The sequence below is a fragment of the Erythranthe guttata genome, chromosome 4 (genome assembly GCF_056151865.1).
Source record: "Erythranthe guttata isolate IM_541 chromosome 4, IM_541, whole genome shotgun sequence".
Classification (NCBI taxonomy): domain Eukaryota; kingdom Viridiplantae; phylum Streptophyta; class Magnoliopsida; order Lamiales; family Phrymaceae; genus Erythranthe; species Erythranthe guttata.
Genome location: NC_142536.1, coordinates 3957044 through 3971092, shown reverse-complemented (window position 1 = coordinate 3971092; position 14049 = coordinate 3957044). Strand labels below are relative to the sequence as shown.

Below are 14049 nucleotides of genomic sequence, written 5' to 3'. Positions count from 1 at the left end.
GAAAGGCTCAAACGGTTCAAAGATGGCCCAAATCACTTCCCAAATTGCTCAACAATTTAATATTTCACTTTGTAAATTCATAAGGCAAGTTCTAAAACCGAATAGCATAAATTAATTCCACGTTTTAAAACACAAAACTTTCAACCAAAGCAAGGCATAATTCATGATTCTTAACAATGACTCCTTCCTACGACACTTTGAATCAAAAGCTCACCAAAATTCAATCACAATTAAGATAAAGCAAGCAATTTCATCATTAAACATCGACCATCTTTCATCATCATGATTCATCGAAGCATTTATCTCAAACAAAATTTTTTTTTTCGAAAGCAATAAATAAACTAAAAAAAAAAATAAAAAAATCCTAAGGCATGCAAACTAAAAAATTAAAGCACATAAACAAGTAATTATCCACCCCCAAACTTAAAATTTACATTGCCCTCAATGTAATTAGCACGAAGTTTAAGGATAGAATACACCTGAATAAGTCGTTTTGGCCATGTCCGGGCAGCTCTTCCACCCTCGCCTTTATTATGCTTCAGTTGAGGTTTGCACGGCCGTATGAGATTTTGAACTGTTTTCCGCACGGCCGTGCGAAACTTGAATTCTGGGCAGTAGCCTATTGTTTCTCGGACGGCCGTGCGAGAATTCAGTGTAAATTCCGCACGGCCGCGCCCCTTCTCAATTTTGGGCAGTAGCCTCTCCGATTTTCCACACGGCCGTGCTGGATTCAAGCCTTTTTTGGTGCGGCCGTGTAAAGTGCAAAATTGCACTTTGACCCCTGAAAATAAAAAAATAAATAAAAAAATTGCTTATTTAATTAGCTTGCATGCTTATAAAATAAATAAATAAAATAAAACAAGAAACATAAATAATAAAAAAAAACGAAAATCTCGGGTTGCCTCCCGAGAAGCGCTAAGTTTATAGTCTTCAGCCAGACTTTGTTCCTTCTCTTCAATTCCTTAGCTTTTGAACCCATCTCTTTACTTCATTTTGGAGAAAGTCTTGAATAAATGGGTTGATCCGATTCTTCTTTCGACTGGTTCGCTTAGGAATGCCCTTGAATTTATTCTTCTTGATGTCATGAGGCTTGCCAACATCGTCTTTTATCACGGCGTTTTGAGTAGGTGTTGTAACCAACTCAACCTTTTTCTTTTGTTCTCCTACATGCACATTAGTATCCACAAAAAAATTTAAATCATGTAATTTAACAGGAAAAAGTTTAGAATCACTTACCTCATCAAGAAGATAACATCCATTAGCCGTAATAGGCTTTTCATCCACCCGGTACACCTTGAAGATCACTGTTTCTTCCCCCACACTCATTCTTAGCTCTCTCTTTCCTACATCAATAATTGACCTACCGGTTGCTAAGAAGGGGCGTCCTAAAATAAGGGGAATATTTTCATCTTCCTCTATGTCTAGTACTAGAAAATCGGCCGGGAGTATAAACTTATCTACCTTGACCAATACATCCTCCACTATTCCTAAAGGGTGAGTAAAAGATCTATCGGCTAGCTGCAAGGTCACGGAAGTGGGCTTAATTTCTCCTAAATTCAATTTCTCATAAATTGATAAAGGCATTAAATTTACGCTCGCCCCTTGATCACACAATGCCCGCCCAAAATACCTTGTACCTATTGTGCATGGAATGGTACAACTCCCCGGATCTCGAAGCTTCGGTGGGATTTTATTTGAAAGGATAGCACTACTTTACTCATTGAGGTCTACTATTGTTGCACACTCCGGAAGCCTCATCTTCTTCGATACAAGTTCCTTTATAAACTTAACCCAATTTGGCATATGCTTAAGTGCCTCAACAAAAGGAATATTAACATGCAACTTTTTAAGATAATCCAAAAATAACTGAAATTGCATATCAAGCTTGGAGTTTTGAAAACGTTGAGGGAAGGGTACCTTGGGAGTAGATTCACTTACTGCGATCTTTGTGTTGCTTGACCCGACCTCGGTCTTTTCTTTGGGCTCCTCTACAATAGGCGGTGGTGCCACGAACCTTTTAAGACCTTCCTCTAATTGCCTCCCATTTCGCAAACTTACTGCATTGCACTGCTCGATGTTGCTCTTTCGAGGATCTTCCGTAGTCGACGGCAGTGCTCCCGACGGCCTCGCGTTTAGTTGGGTTGCAAGTTGCCCCATCTGTGTCTCCAAATTTCGAATGGAAGCTTGAGTGGATGTCATGAATTGAGCTAAGATGTTTGCGAGATCTCCACCTTGAGGTGGAGCTTGAGGCGGATTTTGGAATTCGGGAGCTGGCCTTTGTCCTTGCTGATTTCCTCCCCATCCAAAGTTGGGGTGATCTTTCCATCCCGGATTATAATTGTTGGAGTACGGGTTCCTCTGTTGTCGGTTGGTGTCATTCACGTAATTTAGAGATTCCGTTTCTTCTAAGCACCGGTCGGGACCTTGGACTGCATGGACTTGCTGAGTCTGCAAAGCGGCTACTTGTTTTGATAGCTTTTCTAACTGGGCGGTGATTGCGGTCACCCCGTCTAACTCTAAAATTCCTCCCGTCTTAACGGCTCCACTATTTGACCGGTCCGATGCTCGCATGTATTTGTTCCTTGCGATTCGCTCCAAAAGTTCGTAAGCTTCGTCATAGGTCAAGCTCATGAACATACCGCCAGCTGCTGAATCGAGCACCGTTCTCGAATTATCTTGCAAACCATCGTAGAATATTTGCAGTTGGCGCCACTCTTGAAGTCCGTGATTCGGGCACCTCCGAATAAGTTGTTTGAACCGCTCCCACGTCTCGAATAATGCTTCACCAGCTTCTTGTATGAAGTTTTGTATTTCTCTCCGGATTCTTTCAGTTTTTGTTGGGGAGTTATATGTGTTCATGAAGAGTTGTGCTAGCTGGGGCCAAGACGAGATGGAGTGCGGTGCACGAGTTTGCAACCATTCTCGGGCTGCTCCTTGTAAAGAGTGCTTGAACAGGCGGAGTTGCAGTGCTTCAGGAGATACGCCGTTCATCTTATGCGAATCACATGTTTCGAGAAAATTGACCAAGTGGAGATGCGGATCTTCATGAGCTAACCCGCTGAATAACCCATTGTTTTGGAGCATAGTAAGGAGTCCCGTTTGAATTTCGAAATTGTTGGCTTCAATGGGGGGCTGCTGGATGCTTGATTGAAACCCATTGAGTGTTGGAACTGTGTACTCATACAATGCTCGTTGACGAGGTGATGGATTAATTAGCTGACGTTGCTCTTGCTCGTTGACGATCTCTCCTGCCGCATTCGGTAAGCGCCCTTGGTCATCTCCCCTAAGATTATTCTCTTCTTCCATTGTCGCATAAAAAGTACCTAAAAAAATAATTAAATAAAACAAATAAAACGGCTGAAGTAAGAAAAATTGCTCAAATTTAATATTAGAATAAATAGATAATTTAGCCGTATTCCCCGGCAACGGCGCCAAAAACTTGTTGGGTGCTAAATACCTAACACGCAAGTGTACGTATCGCAAACAAGTAGTAAAAGTGGACTCGTGAGAGTCGGATGTCGATCCCACGGGGAATACTCAAATTATCTAATCTTAAGTACCAAATTCTAACAACTATGATTTTTATCCAGCCTACGCAAGTTTGTCGAATTAAATCAATTAAACAATTAAACTAATTAAGAAAGCAAAGAATCACGAGAAAATATCAATATAAAACGGATCTAGGATCTTATCTTCTCCCTATGCAAGAATTGCTCACCCAAAACCCCTCAATTATGAAATATATGATTCATGATTATTAACCCGAGACACTAATTTACTCATAACCCGCTGTCGCGTGTATTATGAGTCTATTATTCATAAACGATTCACCATATGTCTATGCAAACCAATTATGAATAAAACATTAACTAACAAGTCTCGTAAATGGCTACCTAAGGTGATATCTGTATGTCTACGACACCACATGCAATTGACACACTCATCCGGTGAAAACTACTCGAAGGTTTTTCTACTTACCATCTAATTATCAAAATAGCTCTGTCGAGTCAATCCCAATAATCACAGATAAAGCACATAAATTGATCAAGTTCATGCACTAACAATCATAACAAGTAGAAGAAATAATCATAAAATCATAATTGCATAATCTCAAGAAAACGGGTTCACCATCCCCACATAGGGTTCCAACAAAATCCTAGATTAAAAACTTAGCTACGCATGTTCTCTACGAAAAACATCATAAAAACATAAAAAGAAATAGATTAAGAAAAGATAGATAAAGGAAGAATTGTGATGAAGATTTGTCAATTCTCCGTCTTCGATTCTTCGTTCTCTCGCTCTTCTCGCTCCAAGGTTGTGTCAAAAGTCCTCTAATTCATGGTTTGGGCTTAAATAGATGTCCCAACTTGGTAGATGATTTTAGGTTTTCTTGTGTGATTAAAAGTCCAAAATTGTCTCCAACGTATGTTGGCACGGCCGCGCGAAAATCAGTGCAATTCTCACACGGCCGCGCGAGAATCGCCGAAACCTTCTGCCCAATTTCTGCTATTGGCACGGCCGTCCCATTTTTAGGTGTAAATTTGGGACGGCTGTCCCGTGCCAATTTCTTCAGATTTTTGATTATTTTACTTTTGGCCCATATTTTCTCCAAAATTGCAGTTTTGACCCCAAACTTTTCCAATTCTTCAATTTATACCTAAAATACAATAAATCAACTTTTTAAGCACCAATTATCGTTAAATCACACCAAAAGCTCAAATAAAAATGTACGATAAAGTATAAAAATATATACTTAACATTCATCTAAGCTTGTATTGATATACTATGTTGGGTCATCGTCTTACCCTTTTTTCCAGGTGAAAGCGTTCGGTAGATCTCTGGACTTGTTCAAAGCAGCAATTTTTTAGGGTAATTAAAACCATGCAAATCCTGGATGTTGATTTACCGATCTCCTCGTTGGTAATTTGTTCCTTCTCTTTTTTGTTTCTTTCGTTTGTGCACTTTGGGATTTTCTTACATATACTTTCTTTCGTGTTCATATATTTATATAGAATATAACATTTCCCTACCGTCTAATCCGGTTGTTACAGGTGATGCAAAACAAAATTTTCCGACATTAAATTAATTCTTCTACGTATGTTCTGCGGATTTTATTTGCCATTGGTTCTTTATCCAAGCTATTTCGGGCCATGCTTCAACATCCAAGTTTTCATCTGGCAAATGTAGAGATTATAAGTTCAATTTATAGCTTTTAAGTAGTGGATTCCCAGGTACATGCACAATATAACAAAACTATTCAAAGATGCTGAACTCATTAGATAGCTGGATAAATTATAAACTAGCACAAAACCATTAAAATAAAACTACAACGAACGAGCAAAACTATTAAACTACGTTGAACGCTAGAGCTATTAGACGACTATAACAAACGAGTAAACAAACAACAAACTATCAAAATATTTGATTTTCAATCCAACAGGTCATTATTGGCTTGTTGGCTGCAACATCGTCATCGAACTGCAGTATCGAGCTCGTGCTTCTATCTTCCAAATCAAAGATGTAGAGATTGTTGTCGTCTTTATTTGTATAGTAAATGGAATTTGGTTTTATTCCAATAGAAGAACAACAATATCCAAAACCATCCTCAGTTGCAAAAATTGTTTGATTACCTATATTATTTAACTCGGTGCACTCCATTTCATTTATATCAAATCGAAAAACTTTGAAGTCCACTAGCTCTTCACGATCATCATCCACGTTTACTACTTTTTGCACAATCAAGGGTTCACCGTCGCATTGTGCTGACTCGATCAACCATATATCATATATAAACCCATCCTCCGAACTATAAGGAATAACCCAGTGCCCCGCCATTGGTATCTGACTAAACTCGATGGTATTCCCCACAATATGAATTGCAACAAATTTATCGGGATCGATGTATCCGTAAATTTGACCTTGAAAAGAACCAATTGCAAAAAGATGTTCATAACCAAGACCTCCATTTACTTGTTCTTCTTCGTATTGTTGTTCTTCTGTACGTGTTACATATTCTTCGTCTCCAATCCGGCAAAAGGATTGTTCCAAGCCACTGAAAAAAACATAACAATCTGGTTCGGTGGGAGGTTTGGTCAAGATACATTGATTGTAATCAATCCAATCAATTAAATTTGGGAGCTCGATTATATCATTGGTTGTTGGATTGAAAAGACAACAATTAGAATCATAATCATCTTCAGAATCGATCGGCTCCACTAAAATCAACCATCCGTAAGAAGAGCCGAGTACCTTTTTGCCCCTCAACGTCGGAATATCTAACTTGCGAAGCAGTTTCTCCGACATATCGTAAATTGAATGTTTCTCCAATGAATCCCCGTGAGATATCATAAGCAACGGGATATTGCTCGCCATAGTAATGAGTTAGTTGTCTGCAAGTAGTTACAAAATTCATGAATTTTATAAGATAAGACCTGAGAAGTAACAAAAGAAAACAATGCAAAGAGAGAAAATCTTCTGCAAAGACACAAAAGAGAAAGGCCAATTATTGGTTCACCAATATTTGCTTGCAACATGGGTATATATATATATATATATATATATATATATAGTAATATAACAATAAGGGTTTAAGGTTTCAATTAATTCGGATGTGTTCTAATTAGTAATTGCATAAGATAAGGAAAGAAACTCTAATTACCTAAGGAAAGAAACTCCAATTAATTAATCAAGGAAATCGGATTCAAATTGTTAAGGGGTTATATGAGATAACCCCTTCATTCAATTTCCTAAAAGGGATAAATCCAATTAATAATCCTATTTTTGGGATAACCCTCTCCCATAGCAAAATACTTATATTACCCTTATAGTGTATTTTCGAATTTTAATGTTTAATTTAATTTCCCAAAACAACTCCCCTAAAAATCCGCCTAATCCCCAAAATCTCTCAAAACATCTCAAACCGTTTCAATTAAAATAAATTACGTTTGATTCTATTTTTTATTTTAACCTTTTTTTTTTGCAGAAATTGTTTTTTAAAATTTTGATTAAATTGTATTTTTTTTTGTAATTTATTTTATTCTGAAGTTTTTTTATAAGAAAATTATAAAATTTTAATTTTCTTAAAAAAAAAATATTTTCGTTATTAAAAATTGATTTTTCTTTTTGTTTTCTTTTAATTGTCTTTTTACATTTCGATTTAAAAAACAAGGTTTTTAACAAATTGAAATTCACTATAAATTTATCGAAAACCACTACGTAATCTACGAAAATCACTATGTAATTAATGTATTCCATTACAAAAATTCATTATAAATTTATCGAAAACCACTATGTGTTAACGTAGTTCATTACGAAAATCCATTATAAGCTTATAGAAAACCACTAAATAATTAACATTATCTATTACGAAAATTCACTGTAAACTTATTGAAAATTTCAGTTTTTTAAAAAATCATTTTCTTTCCAGCAGGTTTACCAAAAAATGAAATCCACTACACATTTGTTAAAATTTATCGACATTCATTATAAAAAAAAATAACGTAAAGTTCACTATTAAATTGTCGTAATCCATTGTAAAATTAACGTAATTCACTATTCACTGTCTAAGTTTAAAATCCACTATTCCGGTACACATCAAAATTTATGAACACTCACTATCTAAAAAAAATTAACGTAATCCACTGTTCACTGCCTGAATATGAAATCCACTATTCACTGTTTGAAATCCACTATTCACTGTACGTGTTGTCAACCTCATCCCTCTACCGTAATCCATTATTTAATGTCACGTAAGAATTCGAAAACCACTATTTACTAAAACCACTATCCACTATTCATTGTCTAAATTTGAAGGGGTTATATGAGATAACTCCCTCATACAAATTCCTTAGAGGCATAAATCCATATTTTTATTTACTATTAGGGATAACCCCCTCATTAAGGTTAATATCTAATTTACCCTTATTATATTCATAAAAATATAATTAAATTATTATTGCTAAAGTAACTCCCCTAAAATAACTCCCCTTAAATCTCTCACCAGCTCCCCTAAATCTCTCACTAAATGTAAATCACGTATTTCAATTTCCTTTTGATTCTTTTTACAATCTTTTTGTAATTTTGATTTAAAAAATATATTTATTTTTTTTTCAATTTTCATTTTTTTAATTGGTTTTTTACCGCAAGTTTAACAAAAAATTGAAATCCACTACATACTCATTGAACACCACTATAAATTCATCTTTTACAATCTTTTTGTAATTTCGATTTAAAAAATATATTTTTTTCTTTTCAATTTTCATTTTTTTAATTGGTTTTTTTACCGCAAGTTTAACAAAAAATTGAAATCCACTATATACTTATTGAAAACCACTATAAATTCATCGAAAACCACTATTCGATTAATGTAGAAATCAGTATGAAATTATCGTAATCAACTTTAATATTAATATAATGCACTACAAACGTATCGAAATCGAATAAAACGAATTAACGTAATACATTACAAAATTATCAAAATCCACTACATTAACGTAATATATGGATTGAAATCCAATACATACTCATTGAAAGTCACTATAAATTCATTGAAAAACACTATTCGATTAACATAGAAATCAGTATGAAATTATCGTAATCAACTTTAATATTAATATAATGACTATAAACGTATCGAAATCGAATAAAAATTTACATAATCCACTACGAATTAACGTAATCCATTACAAAAGTATCAAAATCCACTACAAAGTTATCAAAATCCACTTTATAGGTTAAAGTAATCCACTACAAAATTAACGTAATATATGGATTGAAATCCAATACATATTCATTGAAAACCACAATAAATTCATCGAAAACCAGTATTCGATTAAAGTAGAAATCAGTATAAAATTATCGTAATCAACTTTCATATTAATATAGTGCACTACAAACGTATCGAAATCGAATAAATATTTACATAATCCACTACGAATTAACGTAATCCATTACAAAATTATCAAAATCCACTACAAATTAACGTAATGACGTATCGAAATCGAATAAATATTTACATAATCCACTACGAATTAACGTAATCCATTACAAAATTATCAAAAACCACTACAAAATTAACGTAATAACGTATCGAAATCGAATAAATATTTAAATAATCCACTACGAATTAACGTAATCCATTACAAAATTATGAAAATCCACTAAAAAATTATCAAAATTCACTACAAAATTAACGTAATATATTGATTGAAATCCACTACATACTCATTGAAAACCACTACATACTCATTGAAAACCACTATAAATTCATCGAAAACCACTATTCGATTGAAAACCACTACATACTCATTGAAAACCACTATAAATTCATCGAAAAACACTACAAGCTTATCATCACCCAACATGGTCCCACTTGCTGCCATCACCCGCTTGTGCATGAATCTAAACCAAAGAAAAATAAGACAACAACGTGTCAATTTAATTCATTCACTAAAAAAGCAAGAATTTCCCAGTACAAAAATTATCGAAATCCACTAAAATATTAACATAATCCACTACGAAATAAGTTATAGTCAAAATCTAATTTGATGATGATCTTCAAAAGTGGTTTTTACAGGCCACTTTAGCTAAGTGGTGTGATCTGCCTGAAATTAGAATTGTGCAGCAATATGAGCTTCAATACCTTAGCGGAAACTTCTCCAGATTTCGACTGCCTTTTTAAAGAGCTCGGATAATATCTCTCCTTAAGCACAGCATCATCCACACCAGACCAAGTATGCCCTACAGGAGAAAAAAAAAAATTGTACGTATTTATAGGTTCCGCTTACTTCAGCCATGGCTTTGATCTTCAAAGTGACGTCATCGCTGAGAATGACAAGTTGTCCATCGTTCCTTGTTCTTTTAAAGAAGAGAGCAGATTCGAGTGTATGGTCTGCTGCAGTTGGAGTGACGATTTCTTGCAAACTATAAGGAGAGAAAATACTGTTATTACCCTCACATAACCGATGAGCAGGTGGGGTCGGTGGAATACCGATTTTTTCTGGTTCTGCCCTTCATTCCGACCGTCAAGAGAAGAAAAGCGAAAGAAATAGTGGGTGGATGGGGAAGATGGACACATCGGATTCCGCGGAGAGAAAAAAACGGAAGAAAGAGAGGGTGGGATGGTGGATGGATCGAGAGAAAGAGTGGGGGAGAGAAAACATGGCTAGGGTTAAAACGGCGTCAGATTTGGGTGGGTTTGGTAAAGGGTATAATTGTACTATATATTTTAAAATTAAATTATGGATTTATCTCAAAAAGGTGAAAAAAGAATGGACCCCCTCTAATAGGAAATGTCATATGAGGGGGTTTTGTCAAATAATCCCAAATTTGAAATCAACTATTCACTGTACGCGTTGTCAATAATCCACTATTTAATGTCGAAAACCACTATTTACTAAAACCACTATTTACCGTAAGCGCGTCGACACCCCCTCATCTATTCCTCGCGTCTGCAGCAGGTATATTTTGTCTGAAATCCACTACAAGTTCATCAAAAACCACTATGCAACTAACGAAAACCACTGTGACTGTGCAATTAACGAAAACCACTATACAATTAACGAAAATCACTGTACAATTAACGAAAACCACTATGCAATTAACGAAAATGTAATTAATGTATTCCTTTACGAAAATTTACTGTAAACTTATTGAAAACCACTATGTAATTAATGTATTCCATTACGAAAATCCATAACAAGCATATCAAACTACAACTATCAAAATCCACAACGAAAATTGCCCGAAATCCACTACGAAATTATTGATATCCACAATGATATTACCGAAATTTACCACAAACTTATCAAAAACCACTAAAAACATACGTAATCCACTACTGACACAACTCAAAAATAACAAACAAAAAAACATAATCTACTATTTGAATCGCTTGGTGGCGCCGTGGCGGTGCCTATATTGCCTTTGCGCTGTTATGTGAATCGCCAGGAATGGGCGGTGGTTGGTGGCTCTGACCACAAGCAGATTATTGATCTTCTCTGTAAGGACGGCGAAGAAGATCCAAAGACGACGGTGGCGTGTTGGCGTCGCACTACACCTCCGCCAAAGTGTGGATAATGACAGATGACATCAAATTTATCCCCTACTCACAAAAACATGGTTTCATATTTAAAATCAAGAGAAGTACTAAATATTAATCACAGAGCTTGACAATAATTATAGATAGTAAAATATTGAAAATTAACTATTCTCTATCCTGCAGAACTTAAATCTTTTATAGTAGTATTAATTTTCCAAATCATATGAATCATCTATTTATCATAATTAGTTATCAGACTACTATATATACATATATTGTCACGAAATCAACTGATATGAACAAAACCAAAAAAATAAATTTGAAATCGAAATACATCAATTATAAAAAGCATCATCTCGGGCAAAAAATGTAATTTGACATACCAATATTTGCGGAATTCTTCCTCAGGAATCCATTTTTCAATCGTCCCCGCCTTCTTCTTCTCTTCCATTGATTCCGCATTTTGCTTCACCTTACAGTCGTAAATCCAAAAAATCGGCGATGGAAAGAAAATAGAGGGGCATAGGAAACCGTAGTACACCTTTGAGCGAACCATCGATCTGCCGGCAACACTGAAACCGGATCTTCCATTGTGGTCGTCGGCGGCTTTAAGCGAGGAGAAGGTCACGATTTAGTCGGCGGAGAAAGGGTGGCCGAATTGTTAGGGGGAGGGGAGTATTGTGTGCTATAGAATTGAAGAGAGTAAAAATGAAGATAGAAGAGGAACGATAGATTAACGGCGGTTCAAATTAGATGAGTACATGACTAGGTTAAGAAGGGTATAATAGGATTATAATGATTTAATAATGGATTTATCTCAAAATGTGGAAACCCCTCTAATTGTAAATGTCATATGAGGGGGTTTTCTCAAATAATCCCAATTCTTAAATATAAATAATTAATTAAAGATATCTAAGTAGGGAAAGTCGTGTTTATGTAATTCTATAAACTCCAATTCCAGATACACTCAAATACTCAATATACAACAGCCCGATCCACCGGGTCAACATACTCAGCCCATAAGGGCAAATAAGTAAATATTACGAGGCTATGTATTTAGGCCCAAGACCGCCCATAAGGAGAAAATAAGTAATTATTTTATTTATTTTACACTATATATATATATATATATATATATATATATATGAAAAAAAAATCAGAATTTTTGGAATTAGTTTCGGAAGTTAAATTGAATTGGAAAATTGGAAATTATAAATATTTTTTACATAATTATAATTCCAATCCAAAAAAACCGAAAAATATCGGAAATCGGAATGAAAAAAGTTGTTCCAAAATCCCAACTCTTCATATCAGAACCGGTGGAAATTAGTATTCTTATAATTAGTTCGTCGAAAAATAATTAATAACAAGGGTATTTTAGTATTTACTATATTTTCTTAGTATATGCTATGCATATTTATTCAGTTTCATAATACGCGCGTAACCACTCACTCAAAGCTGATATATGACATAGGAGTCATGTTTCATAATACACGCGTAATTTCCAAAGACTTTTCATGCATCGAGACAAATTTGACCCATTTGTCAAGTCGACTTTTGGAGCGGTTCTACTAAAACCAGCCATCCGTAGAAAGAACCGAGCACCTTTTTGCCGATAAACGCCGGAATATTTTACTTGCGAAACAGTTTGTCGTAAATTTAATGTGCCTCCATCGGTTCCCCTTGAGGTATGGTCAAATTATGAAAACACCCTTCCTGATTGGATAATTACAACCACCCCCTCAACTATTAATCTTCTTACACGTCCACCCTTGCGGTTTCAAATTTAGTGGGATTTTCTAGATTATCGTTAGCAAGATGATCGTAATGTGTAGAAATTTAGTGAGAATACTCTAAATAATCTAGAAGATTTCTGATGTGGTGCATCAGAATACTTTAAACTGACGATCGAAAATCTTCTGAGCATATACAAATAGCCAGAGTTTGATCAAATTGAACGGAAACCAGCTGAGATAGAATACACTGGCAAACGATCTGAACTATCACCAATTTCCATGAATATATGAAATGTATAATCACCAATTTACAACAAACAAAGACGATCGAAGTTAACAACGTATTTAAAAAAAACATGTTAATTGAAATTATATACGAACCTCAAATCTGTAACAGAGAGCAACGAGAAGCAGGAAGAAGGAGCAATAGCAAGCTGTGGAGATATATGAAATAAAAATCAAACAATCGTAAACTGAAATGAACAGAAAATGAATTATACGAGGATGTATATGAAGATACTTACAATGCTAGAGAGACTATGTGGATGAAGAAAGATAATGTGCTTCTGAGCTTTTGAAAACTTCCAGTCTGATAAAGTACCGTTCGGATTGCGTGACACTAAAATAAAACATTTTCTTATTTTTTTTAAATAGAATATTGAAATACGGGTATTGCCCCAAATAAAATTTGGGAATTGACATGTTTGTCCCTACACAAACGGGAAATACAATTTTGGTCCGGAATTCAGATTCAGTGACCAAATTGAAAGATTAACATCAGATGCGTTCCTGAATGATAATAATAAAAAATATACAAAAACAAAAAAGAAAAACCATAAACGCACAGTAATTACAAACATTTTACAAAATAAAAAATAATCCACAGACCCAAAAGATATAAACTCAAACTGAACACAAATTCAGTGTTAAAAATATAATCGAAAGAACAAAAAAAAAAATATGAAATGAAGGAGATTTAGACGAGAGAGATAGCTAGGTATGTATGTATATGTATATACTTGTAGAGAGAGAGGATGAAGGGATGAAATGAAGAGTTGTGGACACTGCAATTATTCTTTTATGTCTTTATTACAGATTGTCTGTCTGCATTAACTGTATATTCTTCTCCTTAACTCTGACACTTTTATATTGTTATGTAATCGGAAAACGGTTTTGGGCATGTAATTTTAATAAGGAATAAAAAATAATAAATAATAATATTTGTAGTACTATAGGGATTATGGACAATGCCAAATGGAAATTTCATTCCAACTT

At 34.8% G+C, this 14049-nt stretch overlaps 1 long non-coding RNA gene across 1 annotated transcript; it reads right to left on the bottom strand.

Moving 5' to 3' along the window:
• Window positions 1–10664: 10664 nt before the first annotated feature.
• On the bottom strand, window positions 10665–11515 carry LOC148770944 (uncharacterized). Its single transcript, XR_016031001.1, has 2 exons — window positions 11422–11515; window positions 10665–11101 (listed from the first exon to the last, which is right to left on the bottom strand). It is a non-coding gene; the product is annotated as an uncharacterized LOC148770944 (long non-coding RNA).
• Between the last annotated feature and the right edge of the window lie 2534 nt (window positions 11516–14049).